This window comes from Acinonyx jubatus, chromosome A3 (assembly GCF_027475565.1).
Source record: "Acinonyx jubatus isolate Ajub_Pintada_27869175 chromosome A3, VMU_Ajub_asm_v1.0, whole genome shotgun sequence".
Lineage (NCBI taxonomy): Eukaryota > Metazoa > Chordata > Mammalia > Carnivora > Felidae > Acinonyx > Acinonyx jubatus.
In genome coordinates, this window is record NC_069388.1 from 107,003,140 (window position 1) to 107,016,283 (window position 13,144).

Sequence of the window (13,144 nt, forward strand, 5' to 3'; positions counted from 1 at the left end):
TGTCACTACTGTTAATACCTGATACTATCTGATCCTGGAATGGAATTGGCTTTGGCAACATTCTGTATTTCCTTAGCCTTAACAACAATGTTAGATAAACATTCTTTGTGCTGTCTTTCTGCTTTTAGGAGAACATGAAAGAGTAGATGCTATAGCTATAAAGAAATAATAGCTTTGAGTTTATTTTTTAAGTATTGGAATCCTATCCCATATCTAAATCCCATTAAATATTAGGAAATATATCTGTATAACTGAGTTAAGGAATATAAGCTGCCTTTTAAAATCCTCACTTTCCTGCTGAGGGTATTACCTCAAATAAAATTTATGGTTGCAGCTGACATGAGACTTACGAACATCCTAGTGATTTGGTTATCCAGACTATATTTTCTAGGACTCCAGTTGAGAGAAGAAAATAAAAACTACCAAATGGGTTAGTTACATTTCATCTTTTCTTTTCTTTTTTTATTGCAAGGATAGGTTGCTAGGTAACTGCTTTTTAGTAGTTACCATTGATACTCCATTCTTTCTAGAATAAAGAAATTTTGACCATAGAGCATTCTTCCATAATTAGGAAGCAAAAGCACAAGGAACTTTGCTTCACTTAAAAAGTTCTTCAGGTGGGGCACCTGGGTGGCTCAGTCGGTTAAGCGTCTGACTTTGGCTCAGGTCATGATCTCAAGGTTCGTGAGTTCAAGCCCTGTTTTGGGCTCTGCCCTGACAGTGAGGAGCCTGCTTGGGATTCTCTTTCCCTCTCTCTCAGCCCCTTACCTGTGCATGCATGCCTGCTCTCTATATCTCTCAAAAATAAGTAAACATTTAAAAAAAAGAATTTTGTAAATACAAACTCTTTTTGTATACAGTACAATGAATTTCATAGGAATGCAACTACCTTGTAAATCAAGGAAAGATGATTGCAGTATTTCCGAGAGTTCTTTGCTATTTTGGAAAATTAGGTCATTGAAAGATTGAGTTGACATTACATTGATATTATAACACATCAGGGTCAGTTTTCATTTGCAGCAGTCATACTCATCTCTTTGTCTTCTACTGTAACCATTCCTGAACATTTATGCTTCACAGTATGCAGGTCAGGTTTTATATAACTAAGGTTTTATGTTGTTTTCTTTCAAATATTGTGTGTGCGTGTGCATGCATGTGTGTGTAGGTAGGTGGGAGGGTAGGTAGGTATAATCAAGGAAGTTTATTTGAGCATAATGTTAAAGGTGTCAGATTGTCTGGATTGGGAACCATTGCTTTAACCTAATCTGGTTCTGGGTTGAACTGGTAAACCTAGGTTGATCCAAAGACAGCGAAGCCTGTTGAAGAACGGGTAAGGAGATGCTCTCCCAAAGTCGTGTGGTCTGCATTTATGAGGTAGGCCTGGGACTGTATTGCCATTTTGCTATCTTGAGAGATACCAGCAGGCGGGGAAGAAAAGAAACAGAAGAGGATAGAACTAATTTAGACAGCTGTGGAAACCACTGTGAGCATAGGCTACTTTGCTTATGCTCCGTAGACTCTTGTCTTCAGAGTTCCCTTCTCAGTTTGAAGTCCTAGCTAGACATTTTTAAGAATGTCTAAGTGCCTAAATCTCACCTTAAGCCATTGTAGTGTACAAACAACACAAATGAAAGAGTACAGAGAATTGTTTGACAGGTAGCCCTGTTTTTAAACTGAGCTATTTTTATCTTTTTTGCCAGTCTGGGCTTATGACTCCCATTGTATTTTCCCACTTTGAATTTTTTTGTCCTAAGTAGTACCATAAAGTTTAAACATAAGTCAAATACCTCTGGACACTTTTCTATACTGAAGCTATTCTCTGTAGGTTTGTTAGGGAGTTGCTTTTAATATATACTCAACCTAAAAATTCTCTCCGTTGTGTACTTCACTCCTTTTATGTAAATCTTACAGAACTTAATTGAATTAAGTAGAAGCACTGAATTAGTGGCAATTTCTGATTTGAAAACATACACAGCTCCCTAATATGACACAGTAGTCAGACCAAAGCTACTGAACAACCTTGAAATATTTGCTTTGAGTTGATTTGATAATCTGATTATCATTTGTTTTTTTCTCCTGAGAAACACCAAGAGAAATCAAGAGCAATATTAATTCTTTCTGGGGAATAGTTATGGATTATTGAAAGTCTGGAAAGTAAACTAGTAAATGGCCTCAAATATTGTGATTATTACCATAATTTAAGTATTAGCTAATTAGGTAACTGAATACCAGTGGGATAGTTGGGGGACTTGAAACCTGATTATAATTTAGGATTGTGAAACTAAGGTTGTTAAGATGGTTATTGAAGTGGTTTTGTTTATTTGAAATACCTTTTTTTTTTAAGACAGTAGGGTGAGAAAAACGTAGATAACACCTGTGTTGCATAGTAATACTTGGCATGATTTGCAACAGTTAGAAAAGAGGATTTCGCAGGTGGCAGGGGCGGGGAGGGGTCGGATGGTTGGAGGGCTGAGGAAGAGGAACGATTCCATGAGTAGAAACTAGAATCCTACTGATAGTCCATCTGCAGATTTTGCCTTAGTTTCGACAAAAACCATTCCAGAAATGTCGCTTGCAACCATTTGGCTTCTTGGACATTTAACTCATTTATTTTTTTTTAATATCTGTTAAGCGCATGGAATGTACCAGACATTAGAAGTTCAAACAGACAGTTAGCTTTTAACAGTCAGTAGGTTAATTTGAGCTTACAAAGGAACCAATAGAAGAATGGCAAAGGTATCTTCCCAGATAGAAAACACTATTTCCTAAGTAGGAGGAACTAAAAATCAATTAGTGAATCTCTGATCTTTGAGTAATATATTTAAATCTGTTCTTTTGTGAATTCTATAAAATGGAAAAATGAGGTCAAGGAGTGATTAGCACTGCGTGGGTGTGTGGAGGGCAGCGGTATGATAATTATGCTTCACAAACTAATGATGAGAAGCCCAGATACTGTGATCTGTTAAAGTTTAACAAAACCTTGTAGGGATGCTATGACCTGAAGTTCAATTTGACGTAAAACCCAGATGTTAATCCTTAAGATTCTTATATGAACAAAAAAGCCCTGTTGTTTCATTAAGTTAATTGATCTTTCTCAGTGACTGGAAGTGTTAGCTGTATTTGCCCAAAGTATTAATTGCTGTGGTAAAATGACAGAAAGTAGAATAGGTGGTTGCCGGGGGATGGGGGAGGGGTGAGGGGTGAATGGGGAGTGACAGCTAACGGGTACAGGATTTTGGTGGGGGTGGTGTGTGATGATATTCCTCTGGAACTAGATGGTGGTGGTGGTTAACCAAATTGTGACGTACTAAATGCCATGGAATTGTACACGTTAAAATGGGAATAAAAAAAAGGTCTGGCCCAGCGACCCTTCAGTTTAGAGAAGGGTCAATACAGTGAGTGCGTCAGGACTTTCATGTAGCTGGCTAGATAGGTTGAGGAAGGAATGTGGGGCATAGGGGGAAAGTGGGTTACTTTTACCAACACCAGCAGAAGATGTGATTCTAGATCTGGTTTATGGTTGTATTGCTCTGATGGCTGGTCACTTCTTGTCTGTCATCCTGGACTATGGGGCAGGGGAGTTGGAGCCAGGAAAGAGCCCACTGGAGTTTTGTGAACAGTGAGCAGTTAGGAAAGAGGGTTTGGGAAAGGGAGGGATGATTCCGTAAGTGAAAAGTAGAATTTCTCTGCATTCCTAAACCAGGGTAGTGCGCTAGCTGCTTAGTTCAGGTTCTGCTGGGACTCTGTCCTAAGTTTTGAGCTGTCTTTGCTTAAGGAGCCTCAGCCTACAGGCAGACGTTTATAATTCTACCCAAATTTCCTTGAAAGTTCATAGACTGTCTTATTCAGTCTACCTGATTGTATTTGGACTTTGATCCATTTGCTAACATTCATAGTTGCTTCAAAGTCTTGAGCAATTAGACCCTGGCTTATATAGAAAATAATATGTGAAACCAAAAATGTTTATGTATATAATATATAAATTTTTGCTCATGGTTTGCTCAAGAGAGCTTTAGGAGACTTATCTAAAATGAGAAGGCTAATGCATTTTGTTTTATGCATCTGTACGATACATGATAAAACCTAAGCGTTTTCTGCCTAATACAAAATAATTGAGAGGACTGATGCCAATATCAATGACCTCAATCATGGTAGAGCTTTTCTTGCTAAACTGTTATAAGTAATATCTACAGAGCTGTTGCCAATCCAAATTCATTGTTCTAAAAAGGCCTCATACAATTGTTTATTTAACAGCAAGATACTTCTCAGCAAAGTGCTGTTGTTTGAGCTGAAATTTCTACCACTGGACCAAAAAGACCAAAATCGTTTCACAGCCTATTGTACCTCCTCCTGCTGTGTAATAACCCTGTGCTCCCTAGAGTTTCTGCTCTAAACACTAGTCTCAGTTAGTAAAACCTGTTATTTTCCTTAGTTCATTTATGTTTCTGAGGAAGGTAGGACTGCTTTGGGGAATTATTTCCATTATGTGTGAATGAGGACCACATGGTTTAAAAATTGTAGAGTAAGACCCTGAAAATGCACAGGGCAAACATCTTAGAGCCCCACCCTCAACCTACTTGCCATCAGGTGTGACACATTGGACTGAGCTGTAACTATAACCCAAGGTTGTTTAATGGGCTGTGGTGCTTTTCCAATGAAGAGCATGTGATTGTATTTGGTGCAAAGGGCAGAGACTGAGGAAGGAGAGCTGGATTGTAGTAATGGTTCCTAGGTCTAGTGTTGATACAATGTAGGGTTTAGGCTGGGTGACGCTGTTTGCTCAAGAAAGCAGTTCTATTTGGTGGTGTTTTGTTGTTTCTTTTCTGACCTAGCAGTTCTCAATTGAGGAAAGGGGCTGTTGAAATTATTTGGATAAAATCGGTAAAATTGTTCCTGAGTAACAGGTGTTTTTTTGTCTGAATTATCCAGATAGGTTTCCTAAATGGATCAAATTAATTATTCTTGTTGCCTAGTAATTTTGCAAATTTTCTAGTGAATAGAGGAAAGGATCAGGCTGCCTACCAATTTCTTGCGTCTGGAATGTTCATGTGAAGATCCTTAAAGCTGGTATATGTCACAGAAGTAGCTTGGATAAGGGGAAGAAATTTCTATCCTAGCTTATGGGAAGCTAGCTGAGGAGATCATTGCCAAGCAACAGTGGTTCCATTCCATGGTATTCCCTAATGACATCAGCCACCTCTTAATGCGGGTTATGGGGAAGATAGATGGGGCCAGGTTATGTGATGGAGGAGGGGAATGACAGTGTTTGGCATACCTGGGTATTGGGTTTGCCTTTCTAAGCTTGCAGTATCTGAGGTACACCGGATGATTCTGACTCAGAGTGGGAGGAAAGAAACACAGTAGTTAGAATTTTTATTTTGTTCCCCCCAAAGCTATGTGGCTTTGAGAAAAATCTAGACATTTGTGATCACAAGAAAATCTCACTGTGCATTGCCCATCTTGTGAGAGGGAGTGATCGTAGGCATTTTAAAAATAGCTCCATTAAATGGGCGACACCTTACTGGAAAGACCTGGATTATAGTCTGTCTGGACTATAGTCACACTATATCAACCAAAAGTCCTGCTGTGATCATCTTGCCAACTCCCAAAGATTCTTAGAAGAAACCTTTCTGTCCTGGCAGACAGGTGAGTGGATACAATGCAGGAAAAGACACTGTGCCTTGATTGTGGGACCTGGTTTCTTTGTCCCAGCTACTCTACTAATGAGCTGTGTGACCTTGAGCGAAGTCATTTAAGGTCCCTTAAACCTTAGATCCTTTATGTGTAAGATGAGAATAATTGTATCTGTACTACTTACCTCACAATGAAATAATATATATAAAAATACTTCTGGTGGTAGTCCATACAAATCTTTAGGACCGATAGGGGGCACTTCCATTGGAGAGGGCCTCTGCACTGCCATGGGGCTGACACTTGGGATGGAAATATAAGTGGTCACAACCCAATCATTGTCATTTCAAATTCATGGTCAGCTGCTCCTTTGAGAATTTTTCAGCAATAAAAAAGGATTTTATAGATTAAAAAGTAGGATAGCTCAGATACAGGAAATCCAACAAGTTGATGGTTGTAATTATTTCAACCTAGTTGGACAGTTTTTTTTTTTTTTTTTTTTTTTATGACTTGGCTTACTCCTACAGTCTCAATAAAAGCCCTCCTAAATTCTTTTTTTTTTTTAATTTTTTTAAAAGTTTATTTTGAGAGACAAGAGTGTGAGCAAGGGAGGGGCAGAGAGACAAGGGAGAGAGAACCCCAAGCAAGTTCCTCACTGTCAGTGAGAAGCCCCATGTGGGGCTCAAACTCACAAACCGGGAGATCATGACCTGAGCCAAAACCAAGAGTAGGATGTTTAACTGACTGAACCACCCAGACAACCCCAAAAGCCCTCCTAAATTCTAAAGGCAGACAAAATTAAATAGTTTAAGAGAAGTTTGTATGATACAATTTCACTTTTAGTATTAAATATACATAAATTACATATATTTGTATACACATGTTATAGTACATTGAGATCTCTTGCACAACCAGGATGTGGTACATATTGACCCTTTTTTTATGAATACGGAGTTTTGAAGTCATAATATTGGATTTTCACCTATGTTGGCTGTATGTGTGATGTATTTGACATAATACTCCCTTGGTCGAGCCTCTTTATCATACTGGTGGGAAATGGGAAAACACACTATAATTCCTAATGATCAATTTGTAAGTTTTTTTCAGGAAGTCACTGTTATGAAGACTGCCTGAATATTTCTTGCTGGCACTACACGAAGTATAGAGTTGGATACATTTATGCTCTGTGAAGAAGTACTTTAACAGGAGTTTGAAAGGCGCCAACTAGATTATAGCAAATAGTGCCCATCAATCTTAGTTTTGTCAGTCTGGATTTGATTTTTTTTTTCTCAGTTATAACATTTCTAGGCTGAAGAAAAGAGTTCCAATTTTTCCTTCCTTCCTTCCTTCCTTCCTTCCTTCCTTCCTTCCTTCCTTCCTTCCTTCCTTCCAATGAAGTATCTCTTCTTTCATCAAAGACCCAAGATTTCTTCCATCATTTAGTTGTCTCCTTTCTGGGGCTTTTCCAGTTCCCAGATGTGGTAAGCAGAACCCTTAGAAGGAAGAGTGCTGAGGGGGAAAGACGGTAGGATTTGGAGTCAGATATCCTGGGTTCATGGCCTCACTCTGCCCTTTATCAGCTATAATGAGCCTGAACAAGTCCTTTAAAATGGACTGAGCCTCGGTTGTTTATTAATGTATAAAATGGAGATGTAAATATCTCCTTTATCCACTTAAAAATAAATCGTCTTCGAGTAGGCCTTGGGTGCCATTTTGCAGTGACCCTATTTTTTTCTCATTTTGAAAGGGGCCGTTAGACTAGGAATGTCCATAAGTGCAAGAGGAATCTTTGTATTTCCTTTCCCTTTCTTAGCACCTGATCCTTCGAGTCAGGGTCTGTCCCATGAAATTGTTTTCAAAGATGAAAGCTGTCTCCATTCATGCCAAAGTTACAGCTTGACCTTGCCTAACTTTGTGACCGAGAGGAAGGAGCAAGCATGCTTATCAAGAGGAAGATAACACAAATCTAAAAGGAAGTTATAATATTGAAGACCACAGAATTGAGATTAAAAACTATCTTGACAGCCTGCGGCCCTGAGTTGGAAAGAATAAGATGAAATTTAATTGAGATAAGAAAAGGTTCCTCATTTAAGTGTAATAATAGCTAACATTTATTGAGCTTTATGTATGTGAGGCACTGCTAAGTGTATGTGTTACATAGTTCTTATGATAGTTGGGATAGGTGCCAGCATTATTACAAAGATGAAGAAATTTAAAGTAACTTGTCCAAGGTTGTTCAGCCATTGACTATTAGAACCAAATTCCAACCCCTGAGGATTCCAGAGCACACATACTTAATTGCCCACCAAGATGTCCCAAGTCCTAATCCCCAAAACTTGTAACTATGTAACCTTTATGGCAAAAAGGATTTTGCTGATGTGAGTAAATTTACTTTTATATGGGGAGAGTATCTTGGATTATCAGGTGGGGCCAATCTAATCACACGAGTCTTTGAAACTGAGACACTTTTCTGTCCGCATTGAGGGAGGAGATAGGAGGAGGGATTCAAACACGGGAACAACTCGACCTGCTGTTGGTGGTTTTGAAGATGGAGGATGGAAGCCACAAGTCAAGGAATGTGGGCAGCTTCTAGAAGCTGGGAACAGCCATCAAGCTGACAATCAGCAAATGGGGGTCTCAGTGCTGCAACTGCAATGAACTGAATTATACCAACAACCTGAATGAGCAAAGACGTGGATTCTCCCCAGAACCTCCGAGCAGGAACACAGCCTTGATTTTAGCCAAGTGAGACCAATGTCAGACTTCTGATCTATTGAACTGTGTGGTAATTAATTTGTGTTGTTCAGACCATTAAGTGTGTGGTAATTTGTTATGACAAGAATAGAAAACTAATAGAGTTGCATTAGTTTTCTGACAGAAACCTGGTTGGACCTCTGGGGGCTTACTGCTGACCACAGTCTAAATACAGGTGTACCTCAGAGATAGTGTGGGTTCAGTTCCAGACCACTGCAATAAAACAATAAAGCAAGTCAAAAGACTTTTTTGGTTTCCCAGTGCATATAAAAGTTATGTTTACTCTATACTATAATCTATGAAGTGTACAATACTAGTATGTCTAAAAAACAATGTTCATACTCGAGCCCACGAAGTGCGAGATCATGACCTGAGCCGAAGTCAGACACTCAACCGACTGAGCCACCCAGGTGCCCCTATTTTTGTGATATTCTTGATGTGGAGTTTATATATTTCTTATGAAGCTTACTTCTAGCTGTATTTTATTTTTACTGTGAATTGAAACTCATTATATTTTCTAACTAGTTATTGCTACTATAGTGTTAAGCTATTGAATTCAGAATACTTAACCCTTATTTTCCCATTCCACTGGATTCTCTTATTAATCCTGATAATTTTTAAATTGAGTATCTTAGATTTCCCTCGGTAGACAGTTGTAGCATTTGAAAATAATTGCACTTTGTCTTTTCCTTTCCAGTGTTTAAACTTGTCATTTTGTTTTTGTCTCGTCCCATTGACTTACTGGCATTTTGAGTCAGCTGTTTTGACAATAGAGACATTTTTACACAACCTAAACACAAATCATTAAATAATCTTTGTTTTTCCAAAATGAAATAATAACTAGTGCATATCAAGTGCTTATTGCTTGCCAAGCAGGTTCTTTGCATTTTACGTACATTAATCTCCTTAAAACAACCGTATGTATTGATGGCAAACTGAGGAACAGAGACACGAAGCAACTTGCTGAAGGCTGAACAAGGGAGTGGTGCTCAGATTTGAACCCAGGTCATAGTCTTAACTACTATTTTATTTTTATTAAAAAATATATTTATTTTGAGAGGTAGAGAGCATGCGTGAGCAGGGGAGGAGCAAAGAGAGAGATCCCCAAGCAGGCTCTGCACTGACAGTACAGAGCCCGACACAGGGCTTGACCCCACGTACAAGATCATGACCTGAGCTGAAATAAAGAGTTGGATGCTCAACTGACTGAGCCACCCAGTGCCCCTTAACTATTTAAAATTGCTTCTAAATGAATAAAACAAAAATGCCTTTCTTAATTTTTCTGACTGTAAAAGTAAGACATGCTTATTACAAAAGATTCAGTCAAATCGGTGTAAACAAAAGGAAAATCATCTCTAAATTCACTGTCATCTTCTCTGCAGAATATTCACCATGAGATAGAATGGTAACTTAATTTCACACCGATGGGTTTTGCATGTATCCTTTGAGCACTTGTTTATATGCTCCTGATCCTCTGGGGGCACGTGGGTGGCTCACTAAGTGTATGACTTCAGCTCAGGTCATGATCTCACAGCTCGTGGGTTTGAGCCCTATGTTGGGCTCTGTGCTGACAACCCAAAGCCTGAAGCCTGCTTTGGGTTCTGTGTCTCCCTCTCTTTCTGCCCCTCCCCCGCTCATGCTCTGTCTCTGTCTCTCTCAAAAATAAACATTAAAATTTTTTTTATATGCTCCTGACCTGATACTCCGGATTGGAATTTCTTGGTCAAAAAGTTATTCACATTTCAAATTTTGGTGGAATTGTCAAATTGAACTGCTCAATCCAAGAAAGACAACTATTTTTTTTAAGGTTGAACTGTTAAACTTTGTTAATCTCATAGGTGAAAATTAGCTCGATATTATTTTAATTTGCACATTTATTGTAATGTATTTTTATATATTTTAACCATCTTTCTTTTCCTTAAAAATTTTTTTTAAGTTTATTTATTTTGAGAGAGAGAAAGTGTAAGCAGAGGAGGGAGGGGCAAAGAGGGAGAGAGAGAATCCCAAACAGGCTCCACACTTTAAGTGCAGAGCCCGATGTGGGGCTTGAACCCATGAACTGTGAGATCATGACCTGAGCCAAAAATCAAGAGTCGGACGCTTAACCAACTGAGCCACCCAGGTGCCCCTATTTATTTTCTTAGCGTTCATCTTTTTACTGATTTATAAGCATTGTTTTGTTCTTGTTATATTGGGGCCATTCTGTCTGACGTACATGTTGCAATTTTTTTAACCAGTTTGTCGTTATTGTAGAAATAGTGATTTACATTTTCTTATATATCTTTACAACTACCACGTATGGATTTGAAATTACTAATTACTGAGCAGACTCCACCTTTCAGCCTCACTCCTTCCGTTAGACTTAGCCCCACAGCCTCATTGGATGCAATGAAGGGTCAGGACTGCCACAGAGGGTTATTGGTAATTCAAAAGCTGTTTGACTTCTAGATAAACGTTGTGGCCTGCACACTTGTGCAAAGGATAAACACGTTTAAATCCACACGGGACAGCAGAAGCTAGTGAATTAGAGATGTCAACAAACATTAGAAAATGGGAAGCAAATGGACAAGTGGTAACTGACCTAGCTTATAGAGGAAAGTGCCAATAGGCATGCCAGTTTGCACAGCAGAACTCTGCCAGTTCAGGGAGAGAGGGCTCATAACAGGATGATTTGTTGAAAGACTTTAAAAGGAACAATTAAACCACAGATTCCTTTCCATATGCTACCCTGAAAGAGGACTACCTCTCCTGTACTCCGGAAGTAGAAAGGAAGTTTATTTTCTTAAGAAATTCAACTAGAGAAGCATCAGACTTAGGAACAAAGGCAGAGAGGATGCACGCTGAAGCACAATCCTGAAAACGACAATTAAGTGAAAATCTACATGCGGAAAACTGAGACTCCCCTTCGGAACCTTGTCCTCATCCCACCCCCTCTCCCTTCTTGGAACTAGGCTCTCTGGGAAAAAGATTGGAAGATTCTTCTCTGGAGAACCTGTCCAGTCAAAGGCAAAAATCCCTACAGATTCCAACATTTTGGGGGTTTTTGTGTGTGTGTATGAAATGGACAGTTACCCTACAGAGATGGCTAGTAGTGAACCGTGCTCGCCCATGCATGCAGAGCTCTAACTGGCTTTTTAGTGTCTTTCTCTTCAATATGAATGGATTCCCCTCTGCCCCAATCAATACTTTAACATGAAAGATAAAGACCCAAATAAGCAACAATAGAGAAAGCTGGAGAAAACTATTCAGGGAGCAGAAGAAAATTTAAAGCAAAAACTTACATTCTTCAATAAGATTTTGCATCCCAAGTATGGGGTGCTTTTAAACAACAGCAACAAAAAAGAACAGATTTATAAAAAAAAAAAAAAAAACTCCCAAGAAATTTAAAAATAGAACTCAAAATTTGAAAGTCAATGAATACTAGCAACAATCAAATTGCAAAAAAATTTAAGTACAACTTACAATGGCATAAAAAATATGAACTGTTTAGGGACTAAACCTGACAAAAGATGTGTACGACCTGTGCACTGAAAACTACAAGAAATTGCTGCAATTAAAGAAGACCTAAATAAATGGACAGGTCTACTTTCTCATAGGTCAGAAGACTCAATATAATTAAAAGGTCAATTCTTGCCAATTGATCTATAAATTTAAGTCAATCCCTATCAAAATCCCAGCAGGGTTTTTTTTTTCCAATTAAAACTTATAACCTGATTCTAAAAATTCATATGAAATGTGAAGGACCCAGAGTAGTCAAAACAACTTTGAAAAAGAACAAAATTGGAGAACTAAAACTATCTGGTTTCAAACTCAGTGGGTGGTGATACAAGATAGAAATAGATCAGTGGGACAGAATAAAGAACGTAGGGATCTACACATACACTGATGACTATTTTACAAAGATGAAAAGATAGTTCAGTGGTGAAAGCATAGTTTTTTCAACAAATGTTGCTGGAACAATAGGATGTACAAAAGCGAGAAGCAACAACAAAAGAACTTCTAATGCATATGCTGTACCACATACAAAGATTAATTCAAGGTGGGTCATAGATCTAAATGTAAAAAAGAGCTAAAACTATAAACCTTGTAGGTAAGGGTGCCTGGTGGCTCCCTTGGTTAAGCGCCCAACTCTTCAACTCAGGTCATGATCTCACAGTTGTGGGATCGAGTCCCACAGCGGGCCCCACGCTGATGGTGTGGAGCCTGCTTGGGATTCTCTCTCTCCCCCTCTCTGCTCCTCCCCTGCTCATGCGCTCCCTCTCTCTCTCTCTCTCTCTCTCCCCCAAAATAAATAAACTTTAAAAAGAAAACACCTTGTATACAAAAACATAGGAGAAAATCTTTGTGACATTGTTAGGTTAAGATTTCCTAGTTACAACACCAAAAGCACGATCTATAAAAGAACAAACTCATAAACTGGACTTCATCAAAATTAAAAACTTCTGCTCTTGGAAAGAATGAAAAGACAAGCCATGGACTAGGTGAAAATATTTGCAATGTACGTATCTGATAAAGAACTTGTATCTAGAAAATATAAACAATCTTCAAAACTCAATATAAAAAAACAACCCAATTAGGGGTGCCTGGGTGGCTCAGTTGGTTAAGCGTCCGACTTTAGCCCAGGTCATGATCTCACGGTTCATGAGTTTGAGCCCCGCGTAGGGTTCTGTGCTGACAGCTCAGAGCCTGGAGCCTGCTTTGGATTCTGTGTCTCCCTCTCTCTCTGTCCCTCTACTGCTCCTGTGCTCGCTCGCTCTCT